Below are 13,842 nucleotides of genomic sequence, written 5' to 3'. Positions count from 1 at the left end.
ATGGTGAAACCCCATCTCTACTAAAAATACAAAAGTTAGCTGGGTGGTGGCATGTGCCTATAGTCCCAGCTACTCTGGAGGCTGATGCAGGAGAATTGCTTGAACCTGGGAGGTGGAGGTTGCAGTGAGCGGAGTTCGCACCACTGCACTCCAGCCTGGGTGACAGAGTGAGACTCCATCTCAAAACAATAAAAAATAAAAATAAGGAAAACTCATTCTGGCCGGGCGCCGTGGCTCACGCCTGTAATCCCAGCACTTTGGGAGGCGAAGGCTGGCGGATCACGAGGTCAAGAGATCAAGACCATCTGGGCCAACATGGTGAAACCCCATCTCTACTAAAAATACAAAAATTAGCTGGGCATGGTGGTGCATGCCTGTAATCCCAGCTACTCGGGAGGCTGAGGCAGGAGAATTGCCTGAACCCAGGAGGCGGAGGTTCCGGTGAGCCGAGATCTCGCCATTGTACTCCAGCCTGGGTAACAACAACGAAACTCCGTTTCAAAAAAAAAAAAATTAGCTGGGCGTGGTGGTGAGTGCCTGTAGTCACAGCTATTCGGGAGGCTGAGACAGGAGAATTGCTTGAAACCGGAACACGGAAGTTGCAGTGAGCGGGGATTGGGCCACTGCACTCCAGCCTGGTATTAGAGCGAGACTCTGTCTCAAAAAAAAAAAAAAAAGAAAGAAAGAAAGAAAACTCATTCTGTCATTTTTCAGGACTTGTTGAACCAAGGCTGCAAAACGCAACAGTTAATAATTGGCCCTGTAGCTACAGTGATCGTAAAATTTATTATCCCAACCAAGACACTCGTGTACTAATTACGCCACAAAAGCGTAAACTGGGCTGTCCCCAGCAAACTGGAGTATAAGGAAAACTTTCCTGCGCTTAGCACCACCCATGTGAATCTCTTGGGAGGAGCTGGTGCTGCAGGAAGCCAAGCCAGCTTCTGGGGCTGAGCTGCGCAGCTAAAAGTCTGGGCTCCAAGGATTTCAGCAATCTCCAGTCACAGTTCAGACAAAACCTTGGAATAGAAATTCACACAACCATGCATTTAAAAGGCAAAGAGACAGAATGCAATAATGGCGGAGATTATCCTTGAGATTATCTGTAGATAATCTAGATAATTGGATAATATCTAGAGTGGTGAAATATTCAGTTGGGGAGGGGCCTTTTGATTCCCCAGTCAAGAGCATGAAAACCCAAGGCTTCAGGCCTCACAAATCACACTACATGCTACTCAAAGAAATAGCAGCTGCAATCATGAAATCTTCACGGAGAAACTTCTGTGGGGAACAGTCTGAGGCGAACCTACGTAGAGTAACATTTCAAGGGGAACCTTTGGGAATCACAGACAGCGACTTTTGAACAAAGACTGCTGGTGAAAGCACACAGTGGGCCGAGTGTGCGGGGTTTCCTGCCCAGCACCTAGTCCCCTCTTCTGATGGCAGCACCCCGATTTCCATGGGGAAGTGTTTCCTCCCACCTTTAATCCACGTGGTTCAGATGAAGCTGACTTGACTCCCTGGCTCCACAGGCGGGTACCTGACTCTGGTCTGACTACGCAGGCGTTTCCATTCCACTGACTAGAACAATTGTCTTAAGGGTAGGCAAGAGACATGCCAACTGAACAGTTCTGGAACGTTTTTTCCAAATTGCTGGTGCCAAGGCATTCTTTTCGCACTGCCCTTGACACTGGTGGAATGTTAAGCTGGAACTTCTAAGGGGCACCATGTGGAGGCAGCCAGTCTGGGCTTGAGGCCCATATGTGGAAAATAAAGCTGAAAGACTAAATGAATAAACACGAAGTCCTCACACACTATACACCTAGAGCCAACTGTACCTGAAAAAAATCAACCCTAGAATATTCAGTTATACAGATTTTAAAAATAGCCTTATGTTTCTGTTTGTTTAAGCCGATTTGAGTTGGGTTTCTAGTTTCAAAAAGCAAAATAAAAAGGAAATAAATTGAAAATACAAAGGTAAAAGTGGAAATTATCAAGGCAAGCCTGTCATCTATCCTCAATAAAAACGTAGCATTTTGTAATTAGACTGGGGCTATGAAACAATTTTTTTTAATTTGCCATCAGTGAAAAAACTGAAAGATGAGAAATTAACATTTATTAAATATCTACTGAAGAAAGATTTTAAAAAATCCGTCTTATAGTACATCCTGGTTGTGCAAAGATAAAAAGTGTATCTTATGCATAGCTATTCTCTTTATGAATCTCTATCTGCTAAGTAGAAAAATTTAACTACGAATCCAATTCTGTTTGACTTCTCTATTATGTTAATGTAAGAGTCCCATTTAAAGGAAATGCTCTTCCAATTTTGAAACCTAAGTTATCTCTGAGTGTAGAGAGAATGGATGGCAGGACAGTGTCAGTTCCTCTGGGGAGTGACTTCTGTTTTCTCTGCACTGACACTAGGAGCTGAAACATGAAGCTGAAGTGGTGTCCAAGCTGGCTTCTCTCCAGTGGTATCCCTGCTGGCCCAGGGCCATGTAGGCTTCCTCTTTCTTTGTTCCACATGGGTGTAGTAGAGTTTGTAAGTCAGTCTTCTCTCAACATCCCAGACGAGCAGAAGGGAAAGACTTCATGACAAGGGGGTCTCCCTTCTCCCTTCTGGGCCAAAGTGCAAAGCGGGGAAATGGAGAAACATGTGTCTGGCTATCTGATTGTTTTGTTTTCTCTTCTTCCCATAGACCCTAGGACTGGAAAGAAGGCAGGCTTTTTGTATGATTGTTGTTTGTTTGAACTTTATGCTATAATTTCTTACCTAATTCCAGGTAAGCCCTAATGGTGGACCAGCTCACTCTCTCTTACATTATAGGAAAATGCTGTGTATTGAGTCTTCCCATAAACTATAGAAGGAGAAAAAAGCAATGTGGAAAAACAAATCATTTTCTCAGTGCGATAGTCGGTCTGGGAAAATGACTCTCTTGCTGCATAATCTTATTTTGATTGCCTTTTCTCTCTGCCTTTCAGCTGTAACAAATCCCAATATCACTTTAGGCAGATGGATGCCGAGGTGAGCCAGGGCAAAGGTCTGGCGCTTGGTAAAACACAAAAGGAAAACTCAGTGGATGTTTAAAACTACACTTCCATTACACTACAGAGTGGCTATTGTGAAGGCATTTTCACATGTTATCTTAATTAATTCTCTCTATGCTCTGATGTTTTTTGAAAATAATGAACAATGGCCCTACAAGATAGATATTATTGCTTTTCTATTAATGAGATGATTAATCTCAGTGAAGATAAGAAAGTTATACCAAGTCATACTGTGGCAGAGCCACATTTGAGTTTGAGTTTCCATTTAAATCAAAGTCCAAATTAATAAAGATTGTATATGACTCAAGGCCAGGGAAAAGGACCAAATCATTTTATGAATCAAATTTACACCAACAGGGATAGGTCCAAGATCGGAATCAAATCAAATAAGATAGAACAGACATAAATGTACAGTGAGAATTTAGTTTTAAAAGTAATTTGTGTATGAGAAGGGTGGAAAAGGTGAGGTTCGATAGCATGTCAGGTGGAATGGGTGTGAGCAGGTATGAACCATCAATCTGCTATGAGTGCTGAAAAGAAACAGTCAGGGGAGCAGCATTGGAAAAATCAAGATGTCATGAGAGTGTTTTCTGAATTTGGGATTTAAAAAAAAATAATTTCCACTTTTATTTTAGATTCAGACAGTACATGTGCAGGTTTGTTACGTGGGTATTTTGCATGACACTGAGGTTTGGGGCACAAATGATCCTGCCATCCAGGTAGTGAGCACATACCCAAAAGGTAGTTTTTCAGCCCTTGCCCTGCTTCTTCTCTCCCTACTCTAGTAGTCACCAGTGTCTGTTGTTCCCATTTTCATGTCCACGTGTACCCAACACTTAGCTCCCAGTTATAAGTGAGAACAGGCGGTATTTGGTTTCCTGTTCCTGAATTAATTTGCTTATGTTAATGGTCTCCAGTTCCATCCATGTTGCTGCAGAGGATATGATTTTATTCTTTTTTATGGCAGTGTAATATTCCATGGTGTAGACGTACCACATTTTCTTCATCCAATCACCATCGATTGGTGCCTAGGTTGATTCCATGCCTTTGCTATTATGAATAGCACTGCAGTGAACATACAAATGCGTGTCTTCTTGGTAGAACAATTTATTTTCCTTTGGTTATATACCTAGCAAGGGGATTGTTGGTAGTTCTGTTTTAAGTTCTTTGAGAAATCTCCAGACTGCTTTCCATAGCATCTGAACTAATTTACATGCCAAACAGCCATGTATACACGTTCCTTTTCTTCACAGCTTCACCAGCATCTGTTATTATTTTTACTTTTCGTAGTAGCCATGCTGATTGGTGTGAGAAGGTATCTCCCTGAAATTTTGATTTGCATTTCTCTGATAATGATATGGAGCATTTTTTCTTGTGTTTATTGGCTGCTTATATGTCTTCTTCTAATAAGTGACTGTTCAGATCTTTTGCCTATTTTTTTAATGGAGTTATTTGTTTATATGTTTGTTCAATTGCTCAAGTTTCTTATAGAGTCTCTGGATATTAGACCTTTCTTTTATGGCTAGTTTTCAAATATCTTCTCCCACTCTGTAGGTTATCTCTATACTCTGCTGCTAATTTCTTTTTCTTGAGAGCTATTTAACTGAAGCTCCTTCATTTAAATAGGTCTCACTTGTCAATTTTTGTTTTGGTTAGAATTGTCTTTGGGGACTTAGTCATATATTCTTTCCCACAGCCAAAGTCCAAAATGGTATTTCCTAGGTTTTCTTCTAGCGTTCTTACGCTTTGAGGTATTATGTTTGCATCTTAATCTATCTTAAGGTAAGGGTCCAGTTTTATTCTTCTGTATATGGCAAGCCAGATATCCCAGCACTCATTTTTTAAACTGGGAGTTCTTTCCCCTTGCTTATTTTTGTCAATTTTGTTGAAGATCAGATGGTTGTAGATGTGTGGCTTTATTTCAGAGTACTCTATTCTGTTCTGTTGGTCTGTGTGTCTGCTTTTGTATCAGTGACACACCATTTTGGTTACTGTAGCTTTATAGTACAATTTTAAGTCAAGTAATGTGATGCCTCTGGCTTTGTTCTTTTGGCTTAGGATTGCTTTAGCTATTTGGGCTCTTTTTTGATTCCATATGAATTTAGAATAGTTTTTTCCTAATTCTGTGAAAAATTACATTAGAAGTTTGATAGGATTAGCATTGAACTGTAGATGGTTTTGGACAGTTTGGCCATTCTAATGATATTGATTCTTCTAATCCATGAGCATGGAATGTTTTCCATTTATTCGTCTCACCTATGATTTCTTTCAGCAATATTGTATAGTTTTCCTTGTAGAGATCTTTTATCTCCTTGGTTACACAGCAAGAGAAACTAGCAATATAAGAACAAACTAAACCCAAGCTAGGAGAAGAAAATAAATAACTAAAATCAGAACAGAAATGAATGAAATTGAGAACCAGAAATCCATACAAAGAATCAACAAAACCAAAAGTTGACTCATTGAAAGGATAAACAAGATTGATAGACTGCTAGATAGATGAACAAAGGAAAAAGGAGAGGAGATCCAAAGAAGCCCAATCAGAAATGACAAAGGTGACCTTACAACCAATCCCGCAGAAAGACAAAAGATCCTCAGAAACCTTTTTTTTTTTTTTTTTTTTTTTTAGACAGAGTCTCACTCTGTTGCCCAGGACAATCTCGGATCACTGCAACCTCTGCCTCCCAGGTTCTAGTGATTCTCCTGCCTCAGTCTCCTGAGTGGCTGGAACTATAGGCACGCACTACCATGCCTGGCTAATTTTTGTATGTGTGTATTTTAGTAGAGACAGGGTTTCACTGTGTTGCCCAAGCTGGTCTCGAATTCCTGAGCTTGGGCAATCTACCCTCCTCGGCCTCCCGAAGTACTGGGATTACAGGTGTAAACCACTGTGCCTGGCTGCTCAGAAACTTTTATGAAAAACTCCATGCACACGAACTAGAAAATCTAGAGGAAATGAATAAATTCCTGTAAACACACGACCTTTCAAGATTAAATTAGGAAGAAATTGAAACGCTGAACAAATATCTAATTCCAAAATTGAATCATTAACAAGAAACTTAACAACCAATAAAAGCCCCAGAACATATATATAGATATATAGCTGAACTACCAGTATTACAAAGAAGAGCCAATACCAATTACATTAAAACTATTCCAAAAAAATTGAGGAGGAGGGACTCTACCCTAACTCATTCTATGAAACCAGCATCACCCTGATACCAAACCTGGCAAAGAAACAATGAGAAAAGAAAACTGCCAGCCAGTGTCCCTGCAGAATACACCTGCAAAAATCCTCAACAAAATACTTGCAAACCAAATCCAGCAGCACAACAAAAAGTTAATTCACCAGGATCAAGTAAGCTTCATTCCTGGGATGCAAGGTTGGTTCAACATATGCAAATCGATAAGTGTAAATCACCACATAAATAGAATTAAAAACAAAAACCATACAATTATCTCAATAGACATGGAAAAAGCTTTTAATAAAACACAATATCTCTTTATGATAAAAAAAACCCTTAACAAACAAGGCGCTGAAGAAACGTACCTCAAAATGATGAGCCATCTGATTACAAACCTCAGCCAACATCATCACACTGAACATGCAAAAGCTGGAAGCATTCCTTTAAGTGAAACGATGCAAGCACGCTTACCCTACCATTCCTATTTCACATAATGCTGGAAGTCCTAGCCAAGAGCATTCAGGCAAAAGAGAGAGAAAAAAGGCACCCAAACAGGAAAAGAGAAGTCAAACCATCTCTCTTCCCTGAAGATAGGATTCTACACCTCCGAAACATCAAAGACTCTGCCAAAAGGCTCCTGGTACCAATAAATGACTTCAGTTTCAGGATACAAATCAATGTACAAATCAGTAACAGTTCTATACACCAATAACATTCTAACAGAGTTAAATAAAAATGCAATCCCATTTACAATAGCCACACACAGAAATAAATACCTAGGAATATGTCTTCTGGATTTTGAAGGCGCATTCTTGAAGGGGAATTGGAACATGATGGATGACTGCACAGTTTTAGGAAGGCAAACTGTAATTCAGTGTAAAGAAACACTTCACGCCAAATAGCAAATGGGTACTCGGTAAAGGAGTGGGATTCTGAAACAGAAATAAGCTGGGCAGAGGCTAGAGAAACATCTGTTCTTATATAACACATACACATCACTAAGAGAAATTCAACCAATTCCGTAGAAAAGCAGTATATTGACGGGAGACTTCCATGTTGCCCCCTCTGACGCATTCTCCTCCTTTCTCCACCCTGCTCTGGCCCTGTAAGGATCACAATAGCAAGTTCCCTGGCCTTTGTGGCTCCTAGTGGGATGAGGGGTGGTCAAACAATGGAAACGCTGGCAGGGAATGAGAGGAAAGACACAGAGTTTATCTTTCTCATCCCCTTACACCTCTTTCCTGATGGGGCCACCAGAGTCTGGCTGCTCCCTGCACAGGTCCCATTACAACCTTTGATTCTTTCCCTAAGGATTGAATCAGGGCCCAGTCACCACTCCCTTCCTTCACACCTTCCAGCCTAAGAGTATAACAAGTAGCAGCACTGTTACCTGCTTTGGAATTCTGCCCACGACTTTGTAAATCATCTTTTTATTAAAATCTCCTCCGGGCTGGGCATGGTGGCTCACGTCTGTAATCCCAACACTTTGGGAGGCTGAGGCGGGAAGATCACCTGAGGTCAGGAGTTTGAGACCTGCCTGACCAATATGGAGAAACCAATCTCTACTAAAAATACAAAATCAGTTGGGCATGGTGGCACATGCCTGTAATCCCAGCTACTCGGAAGGCTGAGGCAGGAGAATCACTTGAACCCATGAGGCAGAGGTTGCGGTGAGACAAGAATGCACCATTGCACTCCAGCCTGGGCAACAGGAGCGAAATTCTGTATCGAAAAACTAAAACTAAAAAATAAACAATATAAAATCTTCAATTGCCCAGTGTGCATGTGCCGCTTGTTTCCTTCTGGAAGCCTAACTGATTCAATCCTTGACTTTGAAGCCCCTCACATTAGAGGAAATGCAAATGGTATGTAAGCCACTAGGAAAAGAAACTCAGCAGCATTATTAATGGTGAAAATGCCAAAGAAAACCAAAGGGATATCATTTCACACTCGCCAGATTGGCAAAAGTTAAAAAACACTTGATAGTAACACATTTTGGCAAGAATGTAGAACAGTGGGAACTCTCACAAACCAATGGTGGAAGTGTAATTTGATACAAACGCTTCAGAAAATAATTTGACATTTCCTAGAAAATTTGAAAATGTGCATAACTTACAATCCAGCTATTTCACTGGCAGGCAGAGACCAGAATGTACATCGTAGCAATGTTTATAACAAAAAAATCCCGGAAACCAGCAACCCAAATGTCCACGGAGAGAAGAATAGATAAATACATCATGGTATGCTCATAAGATGAAATACTATCTGGAAATGAAAAATAAGAAAATAAACTTGCCTGTAATCCCAGCACTTTAGGAAGCTGAGGCAGGTGGATCACTTGAGGTCAGGAGCTCGAGACCAGCCTGGCCAACATTATGAAAGTCTGTCTCTACTTAAAAAAAAAAAAAAAGGTACAAAAATTAGATGGATGGGGTAGCACATGCCTGTAGTCCCAGCTACTTGGGAGGCTGAGACAGGAGAATCGCTTGAATCCAGGGAGGTGAAATTTGCAGTAAGCCTAGATTGCACCACTGCACTCCAGCCTGGGTGACAGAGCCAGACTTCATCTCAAAAACAAAAAAAAAAAAGAAAAATAAATAAATAAGGTAAAGCTACACACATCAACAGAGTTGATGTTCTAAACATAATCATGAAAAAGAAAAGCAATTTGCAGAACATCTTCAGTATGATTCGTTCATAAAATGTTCAAAGGTGTGCAAAGCAAAACGAGACTCTTTTTAAAGGAACATACATATGTGGTAAATCTATAAAAATAAGCAGAGGAGTAACACACAAAAAAAATTCAAGATGTCGTTTACTTCTGGTATATGGAGGCTTGTGGTGGTCCATCCAGGGACTATGAGGATTGGTAAAGTCTATGTCATAAGCTAGGAGATATTTGAATTATTGTTTTACATTTGTGACATACATTTTAAATATTCTTTTTGTAAGTATTCCAGTTTTAACAAACTATTAAAAAGAAGGCCAAAAAGCCCACAATAAAAACTTAAGTGTGATATTATCAGATTATAAAAACAATAGCACTGTTTGTAGTAGTTTAATGCTGCATGGGAGATTACCACAGACTTAGTGCTTAAAACATCCTGCATGTATTATCTCCCACTTTCTGGGCACATCTTAGCTGGATCCGTTTCACAATGCCCCCAGTTTTTTTTTTTAATAGCCCCATCTATTATCACCTGCCACTGCCAATTCTGTTTCTTTTCTTTCTTTCTTTTCTTCTTTCTTCCTTTCTTTCCCTCCTTCCTTCTTTCCTTTCTTTCTTTTTCTTTCTTTCTCTCTCTCTCTTTCTTTTCTTTTCTTTTTTCTTTTTGTATTTTTACTAGAGACAGGGGTTCGCCATGTTGATCAGGCTGGTCTTGAACTCCTGACCTCAGGCAATTCACCCACTTCAGCCTCCCAAAGTGCTGGGATTACAGGTGTGAGCCACTGCGCCCAGTGTATTTTCTTTACTATACCTATCATTGTTTGCAATTATTTGTTCACTTGTTAATTATCTGCACCATCCCCACCTACAGCCTAAAAGCTCGGTGAGGACAGGGGCTATGAAAAGGATAGCCTGCTCCCCTAGTATTCCCAGTCTCTCCGTCAGCCAGGCGGAGGCCATGTGGACTGTGAGCAGAAGCGACTGTGTCACTTCTGGACCAAGCCATTAAGAGCCAAGGTGTCTTGTTCATTCCTATTTTCCCCTGCCGCCATGATTGTTTGGAAGCTGCCTTTTTCAGGTGGTACAACCCCAGGAGAAGGAGGGCCTCCAATCTGCACCAGATTTCCATGAAAAAGAAGTAGATTTTTGTCATATTATGCCAGGGAGAGAAAAAAACTCAGTTTGATTCCTGTAGTACTCCACATCCCAGTTTGACATTTTTTCCTTTTCTTCATCATTGCACCTTCAATATTTAGAAGAATGTCTAGGATGTTGTAAATGCTCACTGAGAGTTGTTGCAAGAAAGGAAAGAGGGGAAGAATGAAGGAAGAGTGGAAGGGAGGGAAGGAAAAAGAGAAGGAGGAGAGAGAGGGAAGGAAGGAGGGAGGGAAAAAAGAAAGAGAGAGAAAGAAGGAAGGAAAAAAGGGGGGAAGGAGGGAGGGAGGAAGGAGCAGAGGAGAGAAAGAAGTTCCTAGAGGAAATTTAACATGAAAGGAGATACACATGCCTACCGTGTCTTCTCCTTCCCCATGTGCACTGTGACAGACACCAATTTGTAAACATTAGACCTGTAGTGTAATCTGTAGTCTCACTCTGTCGCCCAGGCTAGTGTGCGTTGGTACCATCTCAGCTCACTGCAGTCTCAACCTACCTGGGCTCAGGCAATCCTCCTGCCTCAGCCTCCTGAGTAGCTGGGACTATAGGCATGTACCACTAAGCCTGGCTAAATTTTTTTTCTAATTTTTGTAGAGACAGGGTCTTGCCATGTTGCCCAGGCTGTATCCTAAATTTTCAGGTTAGTAGTGTTAAGGTGAGTGATGAAATGTGCTATATATTATGTTCACTTATTTAAAAATCTTGTTTCATATGTATTTATTCAGCACTCACTAATGAATAAATTAGACATAAATCAACAGAAATCATAGGTTTACACTTACTCCGTAAGCTTCATTGTTCATGAAATGGAATAACTGATCGTGAACAGTGCCTCTCAGCCATGAGACACAGAGAGTTATTTCTCACAAGACAAGACAAGCTTTCTTTTCACACCATTGTCACACACAAACATATTTTGCATTTTTCAGTCAGTTGGCCTCTGCTCTTCATTCTATAACTGCCTGATGGATTCTGGACCAGGCACCCGAGCACCAAATTGCTTTTAATGCCCTCTTTTTATTTACCTCATTATTAAATGTATGCAGCATTTTAATGTGAAGTGCTACAGCATATTATATATGTATTTTAATGTCTAGTGCTCATAATTCATTTTTAGGATCTTAAATTTTAAACTGACCTGACTCTGTAACTAAGAACAGTAGAATCCGGTCGTTTTGACATCTAAATTCTTCCATTTTCTGGATGGAATCAAGAAGGGTAGTAAACTTAAAAAAAAATGAATACACTTCAAAACGATCACATTGAGTTTATCTGATGATAAAGCACAATCTAAATGTGTGGTTCAAATTCAACTTGAGAAATAAGTTGCACAAGCAACAAGAACACTGTTTTCGATGCTTCGATAAAACTTCCTTTGCTGTCTGCTAGTCTAAACTAATATCTGGTCTTACGTTTGAAAATGCTTAGAAAGCCTTGAGTTCAGGGCTGTTGCTTCTCCGGGGGATGTAGACATCACCTCCGCATTTCCAATACCCAGAAATAGCTCTTCATCTTTTCTTGAATGAAAGGTCATGTACCCTTTTGTGACTGTCCACCAAAGTCCAGTTTTCTGCCTGTGAAACAGCTCCAGCTTTCAGCTCATTTGCAGATATAGATGAAAAGTCAGAGATGAGCTCATTAAGCGCTTCTAAATTTGGATGAATTCTGCCACTTCTCTGGCTTCTCTTTGATAATTTAGCTCTTAGGTGCCCCATAAGGAAGTGGCCTTCCAGAATTCTATTACTGCATTTTTATAGCATCAAAAAGTTCTTTTTTCATACAAGTAGAATTTTTATCAAGGGAAAATAAGCCATCAAATTGTGAGAAAATGTTATGGAGTTCCAGTTATGATAGCAATAATTTTCAGATACAATAGCCATTATTAACAGGTTTTTTTAGTTACATTTACAGAGCTATCTTAGTAGTAGCAAAAATATGTTTTAAACTTTAGATTTCAGGAAATAAGTCCACATTTTGAGCTGAGATAACTTGTCCAGCCAAGTCAGTGTTTAGGTATGTCCTATCATTTAGCATTTTCCTGTCAGCTGTCACAGTGAATGCCTGCCTCGGGGGGACTTTGACTGGGCTTTCTGGGGTAGTTGGATGGGGAAGGGGAATAAGCACCTCACAACTAAACAACCATCCTCCAGCACTTTCAGGAACCTCTTTTTGATCTAAACCGGCAAGGAATGGTGGTGTTTGCTGTGAAAAGCGTGGCCATCTCCAGTTTTCAAAATAGCGAAGCTGAGTCTACCCAGCACAAGATGCAGAGGCCTTGGTAATTACCTGGCAACGCAAGCAGTAGAGACTGTCAGACCAGATTATCAGGACTTCAGGCTCTCCCCATATTGGGTTTTATTTTTTTTCTTTTTAGAGACAGGGCCTTGCTCTTTCCCTCAGGCTAGACTGCAGTGACACAATCATAGCTCACTGCAGCTTCAACCTCCTGGCCTCAAGCAATCCTCTTGCCTCAGCTTCTCAAGTAACTGAGACCACAGGCATGTACCACCACACCTGGCGAATTTTTGTTTTTGTTTTGTAGAGACAGGGGGTCTTGCTATGTGGCACAGGCTGGTCTGAAACTCTTCATCTCAAGAGATTCTCCTGCCTTGGCCTCCCAAGTGCTGGGATTACAGGCATGAGCCACTGCACCCCAGCCAGTGCACACAGTTAAATTAATCAAATTGTCTGCTAGTCTCTACTTGACTGACTTTAGTACACAAAACCTCCAAGACCAATTACAAAGAACAATAAAGGATAGCAACAAATCCTTGGCCTCTGTGACCTTCATCCTATCATTTTAAAACTCCGCCCATGCCGATCTCAAAAGATTATTAACAATTTTGGTGTCACTTTTGCTTACAGTAAACACTCAACAAATATTTGCTAAATAGATGACCCTAAAGTACGAGCTTAAAGTTCATTTTTTCAGCTACCAATGGAAACCTACGTATTTAGGCTCAGAGAAGCCAACATATTAACACTTTGACCCAATCTAGTTCATATCAATTAGGTGACCCACTAAACTGTGTTGGAAAGGCATTGGATATGATATCCCAGCTAAGAAATCTGGAGGTTACTGAGAAGAGAAATTTGTTGCAAGGAGCTCTTCAGCCAGGGTAGGCAAAAAGCAGCATTATGGTGAAAAGCAAGTTAAAAAGAGAACCGAGAGCAAGGCCAAGTGTTTTCTAGATAATCTGGCCTATAGTCTGATCCAAACCATAAAACATTCTCATGGTGAGTGACTTAGCTACAAACATTACAGTTCAAGGGAAAATGCAGATCCTGCGCCTGACTACAAGCCTTCTTTGTGTCGTGAATTCTATCCTGCAGGAGAACTCTGCTATCTAATTTATTCCATTCCTCCTGAGAGTTAATATGGCGGCTACCTTCTTTAGACTGCATTAAAATTATCTTAAAGTATATTTTATCCTTATACATCTTAGAAACTCCCATTGTTTCTAAATACTAAGTTTACTGCTCATCATTTAGAACTAGGACAAAATGCCTTTGTTCATATTTTCAGTCTGTCCTTCTTCCCTGGACGAACCAGTACGTGATTCCTGGAAAGACACGTCAGCCAGTTCTAGTTAATTATTTACTGTGAAGCATTTAATCACATGTCATATAAAGGTTTATGCTGTCCGCATAAATCTCTATAACTTTCGGTGTCACATACCATAAAATATGAGACCAATTATTTTACATGTAGAAAGTTGTTCATTTTCCATATTTCCTCAGTGCTTTGGGATGGGATGGCCAGTTTCTTTAACTCAAGGTTAAACG

The sequence above is a fragment of the Callithrix jacchus genome, chromosome 4, assembly GCF_049354715.1.
Source record: "Callithrix jacchus isolate 240 chromosome 4, calJac240_pri, whole genome shotgun sequence".
In the NCBI taxonomy this organism is placed as follows: Eukaryota; Metazoa; Chordata; class Mammalia; order Primates; family Cebidae; genus Callithrix; species Callithrix jacchus.
This window is presented reverse-complemented; position numbering follows the sequence as displayed.